This window comes from Eschrichtius robustus, chromosome 4, assembly GCF_028021215.1.
Source record: "Eschrichtius robustus isolate mEscRob2 chromosome 4, mEscRob2.pri, whole genome shotgun sequence".
Classification (NCBI taxonomy): domain Eukaryota; kingdom Metazoa; phylum Chordata; class Mammalia; order Artiodactyla; family Eschrichtiidae; genus Eschrichtius; species Eschrichtius robustus.
The window spans coordinates 24,292,309-24,308,500 of NC_090827.1; positions in this window are offsets into that span (position 1 = coordinate 24,292,309).

Consider the following 16,192-nt stretch of genomic DNA (forward strand, 5'->3'; position numbering starts at 1 on the left):
GAGGTCTCAGGAACACTCTGTAATAATTTACATGGGAAGAAGATCTCGACATATACAGATATGTATAATGTGTAGATGAACCAGAGTGTGTACAACTTGGACAAACAACATTCTAAACATTACCCCAATTTAAAAAAATTAAAACAAGGAACTAGAAGTAATGAGACATAAACTTATGGGGGGTTTTCCTGGCACGTTCCATTCAAATTTACAAGCTAGGAAAACCACTTCCAGAAGGGCTCTGCTGCCCTAGTAACCAGATTTGCTAATGGAGAAATGCTCCTGCCTTGTGGCCGTTTTGTACGACGGCAGCTTAAACCCAGTGCTAATGGTTACTAAATATTGACACACATTGCAGGCCTGTAAATGACACCTGCCTTCAAAAAAATATCCTGGGGACGAAAATCCAGCAGAATATTAAAAAGAGGGCATCTTTCAACAAGATAATTTCAAGAGGTATATTGTACTCACACTTTGTTTTTATACCAGAATAGAAAAACGCCTGGAAAAATGATAAATTCTAGGAATTTTTAAAGACACGCAAACCCAATTTACAAAAACCTATCAGCTCACACCAGGCAGAATGTCCATCAGCAAAAATGCTGCAGACAATAAAGCCTGAAGGGATTGTGGAGAAATGTGTACCCTCAGCTCTAAGGGGGACGTGGGAAGAGCCTCTAATGAAAACACAGTGGAGGTGCTTTGAAAAGGTAGACATTGAGCTACCAGTGAATCGAGCTTACCATCTGCTGGGCCTATCACCTGAGAAAATGAGAATCAAAAAGTCACAGGCTGGCAAACCTGTACGCCAGCAATCTTTACCATTGTCAACACTTGGAAGCAACAAAAATGTCCATCAACAGAGGAATGCACCAAGAAGAAGTGGTCCTTGTATACAATGGAATATTACTCCAGTAAAAAATATCAATTAAATTTAAAAAACCAACAAATGTAAGGAGACATCAGCATTTGTGGGTTTATCCGAGCACATTCCACTCTAATTTATAACCGAAGAACACCACTGGCGGGTAGGTCTGTTTCCCAAGTACCAGCGTGGGGAACGTAGAAAGGCTGCCACCCTCTGGCCGTTACCTGCAAAAGCAGCTTTAAAGCCTGGGCTAATGGTCACTTCATATGAACAGGTACTGCAGTGCTGTAAATGAAACCTGCCCTCAAAATGTCTTGAGGAATGTAATGGTTAAAATATTTCAAAATGGGACACATACTTTAAGAAAACACTTTGAAGAACTAAGCCGTAATCACAGCTGGAAAAATAAAAAGGACATGCCTTAAAGCTCAATTTCAACGGATTATGAGACACATGCAAATTCAACCACAAAGAGGTCTCAGCTCACACCCGTCAGAATAACCATCAGCAAAAAACTACAAAGAATAAATGCTAAAGGTGCTGTGGAGAAATGCATACCCTCAACTTTAAGTGGGACGTAACCTGGAAAGAGCCACTAAAGAGAACAGAATGGAGGTGCCTTTAAAAGGTTAACTCAGAGCTACCATATGATCCAGTAGACCTACACCTGGACCTATAACCTAAGAAGACACAATTGGAAAGACACAGGCAGGCAAATCTGCATTGCATAGGATTACAATAGCCAAGATATGGAAGTCACCAAGAAGTCCACCGACAGATGGGTGGACAAAGAAGAACTGCTACATGTACAGATGGAATATGAGCTAGCGAAAAAATGAAACAATGCCATTTGCAGCACCATAGATGAGTCTAGAAGTAATCACACAACTTGGAGTAAGTGAGAAAGCAAAAGACACATATCCTATCATATCACATATAGGTGTTAAATAAAAATTGATAGAAACGAAGATATTTCCACAGAGAAGGGCAATCACAGATTCAGCACAAAAATTTATGGTTCACCAAATGGAAAGGTGTGTGGATTGGATACATCACCATACTGAGGTTAACAGGGGTATACAAACACACGTGAAATATATAATCACCAAAGACCTACAGAATACCAAGAGAAGACTACTCAACATTGTGTCATATCCTACATGGGAAAAGATTCCGAAGAAGAATAGATATAAGTATATGTGTGAAAGAACCACATCTTGCACACCTAGAACAAACAAACCCTTGTAATCGAATTTGCTGTGATAAAGAATAAAAATTATGTTAAAAATACGAGGAAGTAATGACACAAAAACTTAAAGGTCTTTTTCCTGGCACATTCCATTCTAATTTACAACCAAGCACACCACTTCCAGTAAGGCTCTGTTGCCCTAGTAATCAGATTTGGTAAAGGAGAAACGCTGCCGCCTTGTGGCCGTTTCCCGCAAGAGCAGCTTTAAACCCACAGCTAATGGTCACTTAAAATTCACCAGGACTCAGGTCTGTAAAGGACATCTGCCGTCAAAAATTGTGCTCAGGTAGGGAATGGACAAAAGAATTCAAACCAGGCAAATGTTTCAAGAAGATAGTATGAAGAAGTAAGTATTCCTCACTCTCTTAAAAAAAAAAAAAAACAGGAAAATGGATAAAAGCTCAACCTCAGAAATTATTAGACTCATGCAATCTAATCAACCAAAAGGTTTCAACTCACACCTGTCGACTGACCGTCAGCAAAAAGTCTACAAACAATAAATGCTGATGGGGTTGTAGAGAACTGTGTAACCTCTAGGTGCTGGTGAGATGTAAAGTGGTTAACAGCCAATAATGAGAACAGAAAGGAACTGCGTTTAAAAGTAAAAACTGAGGTACCATTCAATCCAGCAGGCACACCACTGGGCCTCTCACCTGAGAAGACCCGAATCGAAAAGACAGAGGCTGCAAAAGCTGCACTGCAGCCTTATTCAAACTAGCCAAGATGGGAAGCAACCGAAATGTCCATCAACAGGTGAATGGATAAAGAAGAAGGGGTCCATGTACGCAGTGGAACATTAGCCATGGAAAACAATGAAACACTGCGCTTTGTGGCACCAGAGATGAGCCTGGAGATAATCACAAAACATGAGGTAAGTCGGAAAGCAAAAGACCTATATCCTATGATATCCCTTATAGGCGTTATCTAATAACTGACACAAATGAACATATTTCCACAGAGAAAGACACTCACAGACTTAGAAAACCAACTATGCTCATCTAAAAGGAAAGGTGGGGGGAATGGATAAATGAGATTAGTGTGACTATACATATCCAACTACATATTATATACACATTTCAGAAAGACCGACCATATAGCAAGAGAGGTCTACAGAACACTCTGTAATATTTTACATGGGAAGAGGATCTGTAGAGTAGACATATATAATGTACAAATGAACCAGATTGTGTACCCCGAGGACAAACAATATTCTAGTCTTTACCCCGATTAAAAAAATTAACAAAAGCAAGAAGTAATGAGACCTAAACTTATGGGGGTTTCTCCTGGCACATTCCATTCTAATTGACAACCTAGGAACACGACTTCCAGAAAGGCTCTGCTGCCCTAGTACCCAGATTTGGGAATGGAGAAACGCTGCCTCCTTGTGGCCATTTCCCACAACAGCAGCTTTAAACCCACTGCTAAAGGTCACTAAATATTCACCAACTTGCAATTCTGTAAATGACACCTGCCCTCCAAATAAATCCTGGGATCAAAAATGGAGCAAAAATTTCAAAAGAGGGCAACCTTCCAAGAAGACAATTTCAAGAGCTATATTGTACTCACAGCTTTTTCTTTTAAGAGAAAGGAAAAATGTGTGGGAAAATGATGTATTTTAGGAATTTTTAAAGACATGCAAACCCAAATTACAAAAACCTATCAGCTCACAGCAGTCAGAATGGCCATCAGCACAAATGCTTCAAAAAATAAATGCTGAAGGGACTGTGGAGGAATGCGTACACTCGGCTCTAAGGGGGACGTGGTAAGAGCCACTCATGAAAACACAATGGAAGTGCCTTGAAAAGGTAAACATTGAGCTACCCGTCAATCAGTCATACCCACTGCTGGGCCTATCTCCTGAGAAAATGAGAATCAAAACGTCACAGGCTGGCAATCCTGCACTCCAGCCATATTTACCATAGCCAACATTTGGAAGCAATGAAAATGTCCATCAACAGAGGAATGCACCAAGAAGAACTGTTGCATGTACGCAATGGAATATTACTCCAATAAAAAAATGTAAGTTACATTTAAAAGACAAACATAAGGAAGGAGACATCGGCATTTGTGGGTTTATTCAGGCACATTCCACTCTAATTATTTATAACCGAGGAACACCACTGGCCGGAAGGTCTGTTTCCCTAGTACCAGCGTGGGGAACGTAGAAAGACTGCCGCCCTCTGGCCGTTACCTGCAAACGCAGGTTTAAGCCTGTGTTAATGGTCACCGCAAAATGTCTTGAGGGAGGTAATGGCCAAAAATTTTTAAAAAGGGACACATACTTTAAGAAAACACTTTGAAGAGCTAAGCTGTACTCACAGCCTGAAAAATGAAAAGGACCTGCCTTAAAGCTCAGTTTTAACGGATTATGAGACACATGCAAATTCAACCACAAAGACGTATCAGCTCGCACCAGTCAGAATAACCATCAGTAAAAAACTACAAAGAATAAATGCTGAAGGTGCTGTGGAGAAATGCAAACCCTCAACTTTAAGTGGGATGTAACCTGGAAAGAGCCACTCATGAGAACAGAGTGGAGGTGCCTTTAAAAGGTAAACATTGAGCTACCATATGATGCAGAGGCTTATTCCTGGACCTATAACCTAAGAAGACAGTATTGGAAAGAAAGAGGCAGGCAAATCTGCATTGCACAGGATTACAATAGCCAAGATATGGAAGTCACCAAAAAGTCCGCCGACAGATGGGTGGACAAAGAAGAACTGCTACATGTACAGATGGATTATGAGCTAACGATAAAATGAAACAATGCCATTTGCAGCACCCTAGATGAGTCTAGCAGTAATCACGCAACTTTTAGTAAGTGACAAAGCGAAAGACATATCCTACCATATCAGTTACAGGTGTTACCTACGAATTGATACCAACTAAGATATATCCACGGAGAAAGGCAATCACAGATTCAGTACAAAAACGAATGGTTCACCAAATGGAAAGGTGTGAGGATGGGACACATTACTATATTGGGGCTAACAGACATATAAACACACATGTGAAATATATAATCACCAAAGACGTACGCAATTCCAAGAGAAGACCACTCAAAATTGTGTCACAACCTACATGGGAAAAGGATACGAAGATGAATAGATCTATGTATATGTATGAAAGAACCACATCTTGCACACCTAGAACAAACAAAACATTGTAATCAAATTTGCTGTGATTAACAACTAAAAATTAAATTAAAAATAAGAACAAGAAGTAATGAGACTAACTTTAAAAGGTTTTTTCCTGGCACATTCCATTGTAATTTACAATCTAGAACACGACTTCCATTAAGGCTTTGTTGCCCTAGTGACCAGATTTGGTAAAGGAGAAATGCTGCCGCCTCGTGGCCGTTTCCCGCAAGAGCGGCTTTTAACCCACAGCTAATGGTCACTTAACATTCACAAGGACTCAGGGCTGTAAAGACACCTGCCCTCAAAATTGTGCTGAGGTGGGGAATGGATTAAAAAATTCAAAACAGGCAAATGTTTCAAGGAGATAGTATGAAGAGGTAAATTTTACTCACCGACTTTTAAAAAATAGGAAAGTGGATAAAAGCTCAACCTCAGGAAGTATTAGACTCATGCAATCTAATCTACAAAATGGTTTCAACTCACACCAGTCGACTGACCATCAGCAAAACGTCTACAAACAATAAATGCTGAAGGGGTTTCAGAGAACTGTGTACCCTCTAGCTGCTGGTGAGATGTAAAGTGGTTAACAGCCAATGATGAGAACAGAAAGGAGCTGCGTTTGAAAGTAAAAACTGAGGTACCATTCCATCCAGCAGGTGCACCACTGGGCCTCTCACCTGAGAAGACCAGAATCGAGAAGACCCGGGCTGCAAAAGCTGCACTGCAGCCTTATTCACAATACACAAGACAGTGAAGCAACCAAAATGTCCATCCAAAGGTGAATGGGTAAAGAAGAAGGGGTCCATGTACACAATGGAATATTAGCCGTGGAAAAGAGTGAAACACTGCTCTTTGAGGCACCACAAATGAGCCTGGAGATAATCACAAAACATGAGGTAAGTCGGAAAGCAAGAGACCTATAGTCTATGATATCACTTATAGGCGTTATCTAATAACTGACACAAATGAACATACTTCCACAGAGAAAGGCACTCACAGACTTTGAAAAAGAACTATGCTTATCTAAAAGGAAAGGTGGGGGGACTGGATAAATGAAGATTAGCGTTACCATATGTATACAAATACATACTATATACATATATCCAAAAGACCCACCATATAGCAAGGGAGGTCTCAGGAACACTCTGTAATAATTTACATGGGAAGAAGATCTCGACATATACAGATATGTATAATGTGTAGATGAACCAGAGTGTGTACAACTTGGACAAACAACATTCTAAACATTACCCCAATTTAAAAAAATTAAAACAAGGAACTAGAAGTAATGAGACATAAACTTATGGGGGGTTTTCCTGGCACGTTCCATTCAAATTTACAAGCTAGGAAAACCACTTCCAGAAGGGCTCTGCTGCCCTAGTAACCAGATTTGCTAATGGAGAAATGCTCCTGCCTTGTGGCCGTTTTGTACGACGGCAGCTTAAACCCAGTGCTAATGGTTACTAAATATTGACACACATTGCAGGCCTGTAAATGACACCTGCCTTCAAAAAAATATCCTGGGGACGAAAATCCAGCAGAATATTAAAAAGAGGGCATCTTTCAACAAGATAATTTCAAGAGGTATATTGTACTCACACTTTGTTTTTATACCAGAATAGAAAAACGCCTGGAAAAATGATAAATTCTAGGAATTTTTAAAGACACGCAAACCCAATTTACAAAAACCTATCAGCTCACACCAGGCAGAATGTCCATCAGCAAAAATGCTGCAGACAATAAAGCCTGAAGGGATTGTGGAGAAATGTGTACCCTCAGCTCTAAGGGGGACGTGGGAAGAGCCTCTAATGAAAACACAGTGGAGGTGCTTTGAAAAGGTAGACATTGAGCTACCAGTGAATCGAGCTTACCATCTGCTGGGCCTATCAACTGAGAAAATGAGAATCAAAAAGTCACAGGCTGGCAAACCTGTACGCCAGCAATCTTTACCATTGTCAACACTTGGAAGCAACAAAAATGTCCATCAACAGAGGAATGCACCAAGAAGAAGTGGTCCTTGTATACAATGGAATATTACTCCAGTAAAAAATATCAATTAAATTTAAAAAACCAACAAATGTAAGGAGACATCAGCATTTGTGGGTTTATCCGAGCACATTCCACTCTAATTTATAACCGAAGAACACCACTGGCGGGTAGGTCTGTTTCCCAAGTACCAGCGTGGGGAACGTAGAAAGGCTGCCACCCTCTGGCCGTTACCTGCAAAAGCAGCTTTAAAGCCTGGGCTAATGGTCACTTCATATGAACAGGTACTGCAGTGCTGTAAATGAAACCTGCCCTCAAAATGTCTTGAGGAATGTAATGGTTAAAATATTTCAAAATGGGACACATACTTTAAGAAAACACTTTGAAGAACTAAGCCGTAATCACAGCTGGAAAAATAAAAAGGACATGCCTTAAAGCTCAATTTCAACGGATTATGAGACACATGCAAATTCAACCACAAAGAGGTCTCAGCTCACACCCGTCAGAATAACCATCAGCAAAAAACTACAAAGAATAAATGCTAAAGGTGCTGTGGAGAAATGCATACCCTCAACTTTAAGTGGGACGTAACCTGGAAAGAGCCACTAAAGAGAACAGAATGGAGGTGCCTTTAAAAGGTTAACTCAGAGCTACCATATGATCCAGTAGACCTACACCTGGACCTATAACCTAAGAAGACACAATTGGAAAGACACAGGCAGGCAAATCTGCATTGCATAGGATTACAATAGCCAAGATATGGAAGTCACCAAAAAGTCCACCGACAGATGGGTGGACAAAGAAGAACTGCTACATGTACAGATGGAATATGAGCTAGCGAAAAAATGAAACAATGCCATTTGCAGCACCATAGATGAGTCTAGAAGTAATCACACAACTTGGAGTAAGTGAGAAAGCAAAAGACACATATCCTATCATATCACATATAGGTGTTAAATAAAAATTGATAGAAACGAAGATATTTCCACAGAGAAGGGCAATCACAGATTCAGCACAAAAACTTTTGGTTCACCAAATGGAAAGGTGTGTGGATTGGATACATCACCATACTGAGGTTAACAGGGGTATACAAACACACGTGAAATATATAATCACCAAAGACCTACAGAATACCAAGAGAAGACTACTCAACATTGTGTCATATCCTACATGGGAAAAGATTCCGAAGAAGAATAGATATAAGTATATGTGTGAAAGAACCACATCTTGCACACCTAGAACAAACAAACCCTTGTAATCGAATTTGCTGTGATAAAGAATAAAAATTATGTTAAAAATACGAGGAAGTAATGACACAAAAACTTAAAGGGCTTTTTCCTGGCACATTCCATTCTAATTTACAACCAAGCACACCACTTCCAGTAAGGCTCTGTTGCCCTAGTAATCAGATTTGGTAAAGGAGAAACGCTGCCGCCTTGTGGCCGTTTCCCGCAAGAGCAGCTTTAAACCCACAGCTAATGGTCACTTAAAATTCACCAGGACTCAGGTCTGTAAAGGACATCTGCCGTCAAAAATTGTGCTCAGGTAGGGAATGGACAAAAGAATTCAAACCAGGCAAATGTTTCAAGAAGATAGTATGAAGAAGTAAGTATTCCTCACTCTCTTAAAAAAAAAAAAAACAGGAAAATGGATAAAAGCTCAACCTCAGAAATTATTAGACTCATGCAATCTAATCAACCAAAAGGTTTCAACTCACACCTGTCGACTGACCGTCAGCAAAAAGTCTACAAACAATAAATGCTGATGGGGTTGTAGAGAACTGTGTAACCTCTAGGTGCTGGTGAGATGTAAAGTGGTTAACAGCCAATAATGAGAACAGAAAGGAACTGCGTTTAAAAGTAAAAACTGAGGTACCATTCAATCCAGCAGGCACACCACTGGGCCTCTCACCTGAGAAGACCCGAATCGAAAAGACAGAGGCTGCAAAAGCTGCACTGCAGCCTTATTCAAACTAGCCAAGATGGGAAGCAACCGAAATGTCCATCAACAGGTGAATGGATAAAGAAGAAGGGGTCCATGTACGCAGTGGAACATTAGCCATGGAAAACAATGAAACACTGCGCTTTGTGGCACCAGAGATGAGCCTGGAGATAATCACAAAACATGAGGTAAGTCGGAAAGCAAAAGACCTATATCCTATGATATCCCTTATAGGCGTTATCTAATAACTGACACAAATGAACATATTTCCACAGAGAAAGACACTCACAGACTTAGAAAACCAACTATGCTCATCTAAAAGGAAAGGTGGGGGGAATGGATAAATGAGATTAGTGTGACTATACATATCCAACTACATATTATATACACATTTCAGAAAGACCGACCATATAGCAAGAGAGGTCTACAGAACACTCTGTAATATTTTACATGGGAAGAGGATCTGTAGAGTAGACATATATAATGTACAAATGAACCAGATTGTGTACCCCGAGGACAAACAATATTCTAGTCTTTACCCCGATTAAAAAAATTAACAAAAGCAAGAAGTAATGAGACCTAAACTTATGGGGGTTTCTCCTGGCACATTCCATTCTAATTGACAACCTAGGAACACGACTTCCAGAAAGGCTCTGCTGCCCTAGTACCCAGATTTGGGAATGGAGAAACGCTGCCTCCTTGTGGCCATTTCCCACAACAGCAGCTTTAAACCCACTGCTAAAGGTCACTAAATATTCACCAACTTGCAATTCTGTAAATGACACCTGCCCTCCAAATAAATCCTGGGATCAAAAATGGAGCAAAAATTTCAAAAGAGGGCAACCTTCCAAGAAGACAATTTCAAGAGCTATATTGTACTCACAGCTTTTTCTTTTAAGAGAAAGGAAAAATGTGTGGGAAAATGATGTATTTTAGGAATTTTTAAAGACATGCAAACCCAAATTACAAAAACCTATCAGCTCACAGCAGTCAGAATGGCCATCAGCACAAATGCTTCAAAAAATAAATGCTGAAGGGACTGTGGAGGAATGCGTACACTCGGCTCTAAGGGGGACGTGGTAAGAGCCACTCATGAAAACACAATGGAAGTGCCTTGAAAAGGTAAACATTGAGCTACCCGTCAATCAGTCATACCCACTGCTGGGCCTATCTCCTGAGAAAATGAGAATCAAAACGTCACAGGCTGGCAATCCTGCACTCCAGCCATATTTACCATAGCCAACATTTGGAAGCAATGAAAATGTCCATCAACAGAGGAATGCACCAAGAAGAACTGTTGCATGTACGCAATGGAATATTACTCCAATAAAAAAATGTAAGTTACATTTAAAAGACAAACATAAGGAAGGAGACATCGGCATTTGTGGGTTTATTCAGGCACATTCCACTCTAATTATTTATAACCGAGGAACACCACTGGCCGGAAGGTCTGTTTCCCTAGTACCAGCGTGGGGAACGTAGAAAGACTGCCGCCCTCTGGCCGTTACCTGCAAACGCAGGTTTAAGCCTGTGTTAATGGTCACCGCAAAATGTCTTGAGGGAGGTAATGGCCAAAAATTTTTAAAAAGGGACACATACTTTAAGAAAACACTTTGAAGAGCTAAGCTGTACTCACAGCCTGAAAAATGAAAAGGACCTGCCTTAAAGCTCAGTTTTAACGGATTATGAGACACATGCAAATTCAACCACAAAGACGTATCAGCTCGCACCAGTCAGAATAACCATCAGTAAAAAACTACAAAGAATAAATGCTGAAGGTGCTGTGGAGAAATGCAAACCCTCAACTTTAAGTGGGATGTAACCTGGAAAGAGCCACTCATGAGAACAGAGTGGAGGTGCCTTTAAAAGGTAAACATTGAGCTACCATATGATCCAGAGGCTTATTCCTGGACCTATAACCTAAGAAGACAGTATTGGAAAGAAAGAGGCAGGCAAATCTGCATTGCACAGGATTACAATAGCCAAGATATGGAAGTCACCAAAAAGTCCGCCGACAGATGGGTGGACAAAGAAGAACTGCTACATGTACAGATGGATTATGAGCTAACGATAAAATGAAACAATGCCATTTGCAGCACCCTAGATGAGTCTAGCAGTAATCACGCAACTTTTAGTAAGTGACAAAGCGAAAGACATATCCTACCATATCAGTTACAGGTGTTACCTACGAATTGATACCAACCGAGATATATCCACGGAGAAAGGCAATCACAGATTCAGTACAAAAACGTATGGTTCACCAAATGGAAAGGTGTGAGGATGGGACACATTACTATATTGGGGCTAATAGACATATAAAAACACATGTGAAATATATAATCACCAAAGACGTACGCAATTCCAAGAGAAGACCACTCAACATTGTGTCACAACCTGCATGGGAAAAGGATCCGAAGATGAATAGATCTATGTATATGTATGAAAGAACCACATCTTGCACACCTAGAACAAACAAAACATTGTAATCAAATTTGCTGTGATTAACAACTAAAAATTAAATTAAAAATAAGAACAAGAAGTAATGAGACATAACTTTAAAAGGTTTTTTCCTGGCACATTCCATTGTAATTTACAATCTAGAACACGACTTCCATTAAGGCTTTGTTGCCCTAGTGACCAGATTTGGTAAAGGAGAAATGCTGCCGCCTCGTGGCCGTTTCCCGCAAGAGCGGCTTTTAACCCACAGCTAGTGGTCACTTAACATTCACAAGGACTCAGGGCTGTAAAGACACCTGCCCTCAAAATTGTGCTGAGGTGGGGAATGGATTAAAAAATTCAAAACAGGCAAATGTTTCAAGGAGATAGTATGAAGAGGTAAATTTTACTCACCGTCTTTTAAAAAAAAGGAAAGTGGATAAAAGCTCAACCTCAGGAAGTATTAGACTCATGCAATCTAATCTACAAAATGGTTTCAACTCACACCAGTCGACTGACCATCAGCAAAAAGTCTACAAACAATAAATGCTGAAGGGGTTTCAGAGAACTGTGTACCCTCTAGCTGCTGGTGAGATGTAAAGTGGTTAACAGCCAATGATGAGAACAGAAAGGAGCTGCGTTTGAAAGTAAAAACTGAGGTACCATTCCATCCAGCAGGTGCACCACTGGGCCTCTCACCTGAGAAGACCAGAATCGAGAAGACCCGGGCTGCAAAAGCTGCACTGCAGCCTTATTCACAATACACAAGACAGTGAAGCAACCAAAATGTCCATCCAAAGGTGAATGGGTAAAGAAGAAGGGGTCCATGTACACAATGGAATATTAGCCGTGGAAAAGAGTGAAACACTGCTCTTTGAGGCACCACAAATGAGCCTGGATATAATCACAAAACATGAGGTAAGTCGGAAAGCAAGAGACCTATAGTCTATGATATCACTTATAGGCGTTATCTAATAACTGACACAAATGAACATACTTCCACAGAGAAAGGCACTCACAGACTTTGAAAAAGAACTATGCTTATCTAAAAGGAAAGGTGGGGGGACTGGATAAATGAAGATTAGCGTTACCATATGTATACAAATACATACTATATACATATATCCAAAAGACCCACCATATAGCAAGGGAGGTCTCAGGAACACTCTGTAATAATTTACATGGGAAGAAGATCTCGACATATACAGATATGTATAATGTGTAGATGAACCAGAGTGTGTACAACTTGGACAAACAACATTCTAAACATTACCCCAATTTAAAAAAATTAAAACAAGGAACTAGAAGTAATGAGACATAAACTTATGGGGGGTTTTCCTGGCACGTTCCATTCAAATTTACAAGCTAGGAAAACCACTTCCAGAAGGGCTCTGCTGCCCTAGTAACCAGATTTGCTAATGGAGAAATGCTCCTGCCTTGTGGCCGTTTTGTACGACGGCAGCTTAAACCCAGTGCTAATGGTTACTAAATATTGACACACATTGCAGGCCTGTAAATGACACCTGCCTTCAAAAAAATATCCTGGGGACGAAAATCCAGCAGAATATTAAAAAGAGGGCATCTTTCAACAAGATAATTTCAAGAGGTATATTGTACTCACACTTTGTTTTTATACCAGAATAGAAAAACGCCTGGAAAAATGATAAATTCTAGGAATTTTTAAAGACACGCAAACCCAATTTACAAAAACCTATCAGCTCACACCAGGCAGAATGTCCATCAGCAAAAATGCTGCAGACAATAAAGCCTGAAGGGATTGTGGAGAAATGTGTACCCTCAGCTCTAAGGGGGACGTGGGAAGAGCCTCTAATGAAAACACAGTGGAGGTGCTTTGAAAAGGTAGACATTGAGCTACCAGTGAATCGAGCTTACCATCTGCTGGGCCTATCACCTGAGAAAATGAGAATCAAAAAGTCACAGGCTGGCAAACCTGTACGCCAGCAATCTTTACCATTGTCAACACTTGGAAGCAACAAAAATGTCCATCAACAGAGGAATGCACCAAGAAGAAGTGGTCCTTGTATACAATGGAATATTACTCCAGTAAAAAATATCAATTAAATTTAAAAAACCAACAAATGTAAGGAGACATCAGCATTTGTGGGTTTATCCGAGCACATTCCACTCTAATTTATAACCGAAGAACACCACTGGCGGGTAGGTCTGTTTCCCAAGTACCAGCGTGGGGAACGTAGAAAGGCTGCCACCCTCTGGCCGTTACCTGCAAAAGCAGCTTTAAAGCCTGGGCTAATGGTCACTTCATATGAACAGGTACTGCAGTGCTGTAAATGAAACCTGCCCTCAAAATGTCTTGAGGAATGTAATGGTTAAAATATTTCAAAATGGGACACATACTTTAAGAAAACACTTTGAAGAACTAAGCCGTAATCACAGCTGGAAAAATAAAAAGGACATGCCTTAAAGCTCAATTTCAACGGATTATGAGACACATGCAAATTCAACCACAAAGAGGTCTCAGCTCACACCCGTCAGAATAACCATCAGCAAAAAACTACAAAGAATAAATGCTAAAGGTGCTGTGGAGAAATGCATACCCTCAACTTTAAGTGGGACGTAACCTGGAAAGAGCCACTAAAGAGAACAGAATGGAGGTGCCTTTAAAAGGTTAACTCAGAGCTACCATATGATCCAGTAGACCTACACCTGGACCTATAACCTAAGAAGACACAATTGGAAAGACACAGGCAGGCAAATCTGCATTGCATAGGATTACAATAGCCAAGATATGGAAGTCACCAAAAAGTCCACCGACAGATGGGTGGACAAAGAAGAACTGCTACATGTACAGATGGAATATGAGCTAGCAAAAAAATGAAACAATGCCATTTGCAGCACCATAGATGAGTCTAGAAGTAATCACACAACTTGGAGTAAGTGAGAAAGCAAAAGACACATATCCTATCATATCACATATAGGTGTTAAATAAAAATTGATAGAAACGAAGATATTTCCACAGAGAAGGGCAATCACAGATTCAGCACAAAAACTTATGGTTCACCAAATGGAAAGGTGTGTGGATTGGATACATCACCATACTGAGGTTAACAGGGGTATACAAACACACGTGAAATATATAATCACCAAAGACCTACAGAATACCAAGAGAAGACTACTCAACATTGTGTCATATCCTACATGGGAAAAGATTCCGAAGAAGAATAGATATAAGTATATGTGTGAAAGAACCACATCTTGCACACCTAGAACAAACAAACCCTTGTAATCGAATTTGCTGTGATAAAGAATAAAAATTATGTTAAAAATACGAGGAAGTAATGACACAAAAACTTAAAGGGCTTTTTCCTGGCACATTCCATTCTAATTTACAACCAAGCACACCACTTCCAGTAAGGCTCTGTTGCCCTAGTAATCAGATTTGGTAAAGGAGAAACGCTGCCGCCTTGTGGCCGTTTCCCGCAAGAGCAGCTTTAAACCCACAGCTAATGGTCACTTAAAATTCACCAGGACTCAGGTCTGTAAAGGACATCTGCCGTCAAAAATTGTGCTCAGGTAGGGAATGGACAAAAGAATTCAAACCAGGCAAATGTTTCAAGAAGATAGTATGAAGAAGTAAGTATTCCTCACTCTCTTAAAAAAAAAAAAAAACAGGAAAATGGATAAAAGCTCAACCTCAGAAATTATTAGACTCATGCAATCTAATCAACCAAAAGGTTTCAACTCACACCTGTCGACTGACCGTCAGCAAAAAGTCTACAAACAATAAATGCTGATGGGGTTGTAGAGAACTGTGTAACCTCTAGGTGCTGGTGAGATGTAAAGTGGTTAACAGCCAATAATGAGAACAGAAAGGAACTGCGTTTAAAAGTAAAAACTGAGGTACCATTCAATCCAGCAGGCACACCACTGGGCCTCTCACCTGAGAAGACCCGAATCGAAAAGACAGAGGCTGCAAAAGCTGCACTGCAGCCTTATTCAAACTAGCCAAGATGGGAAGCAACCGAAATGTCCATCAACAGGTGAATGGATAAAGAAGAAGGGGTCCATGTACGCAGTGGAACATTAGCCATGGAAAACAATGAAACACTGCGCTTTGTGGCACCAGAGATGAGCCTGGAGATAATCACAAAACATGAGGTAAGTCGGAAAGCAAAAGACCTATATCCTATGATATCCCTTATAGGCGTTATCTAATAACTGACACAAATGAACATATTTCCACAGAGAAAGACACTCACAGACTTAGAAAACCAACTATGCTCATCTAAAAGGAAAGGTGGGGGGAATGGATAAATGAGATTAGTGTGACTATACATATCCAACTACATATTATATACACATTTCAGAAAGACCGACCATATAGCAAGAGAGGTCTACAGAACACTCTGTAATATTTTACATGGGAAGAGGATCTGTAGAGTAGACATATATAATGTACAAATGAACCAGATTGTGTACCCCGAGGACAAACAATATTCTAGTCTTTACCCCGATTAAAAAAATTAACAAAAGCAAGAAGTAATGAGACCTAAACTTATGGGGGTTTCTCCTGGCACATTCCATTCTAATTG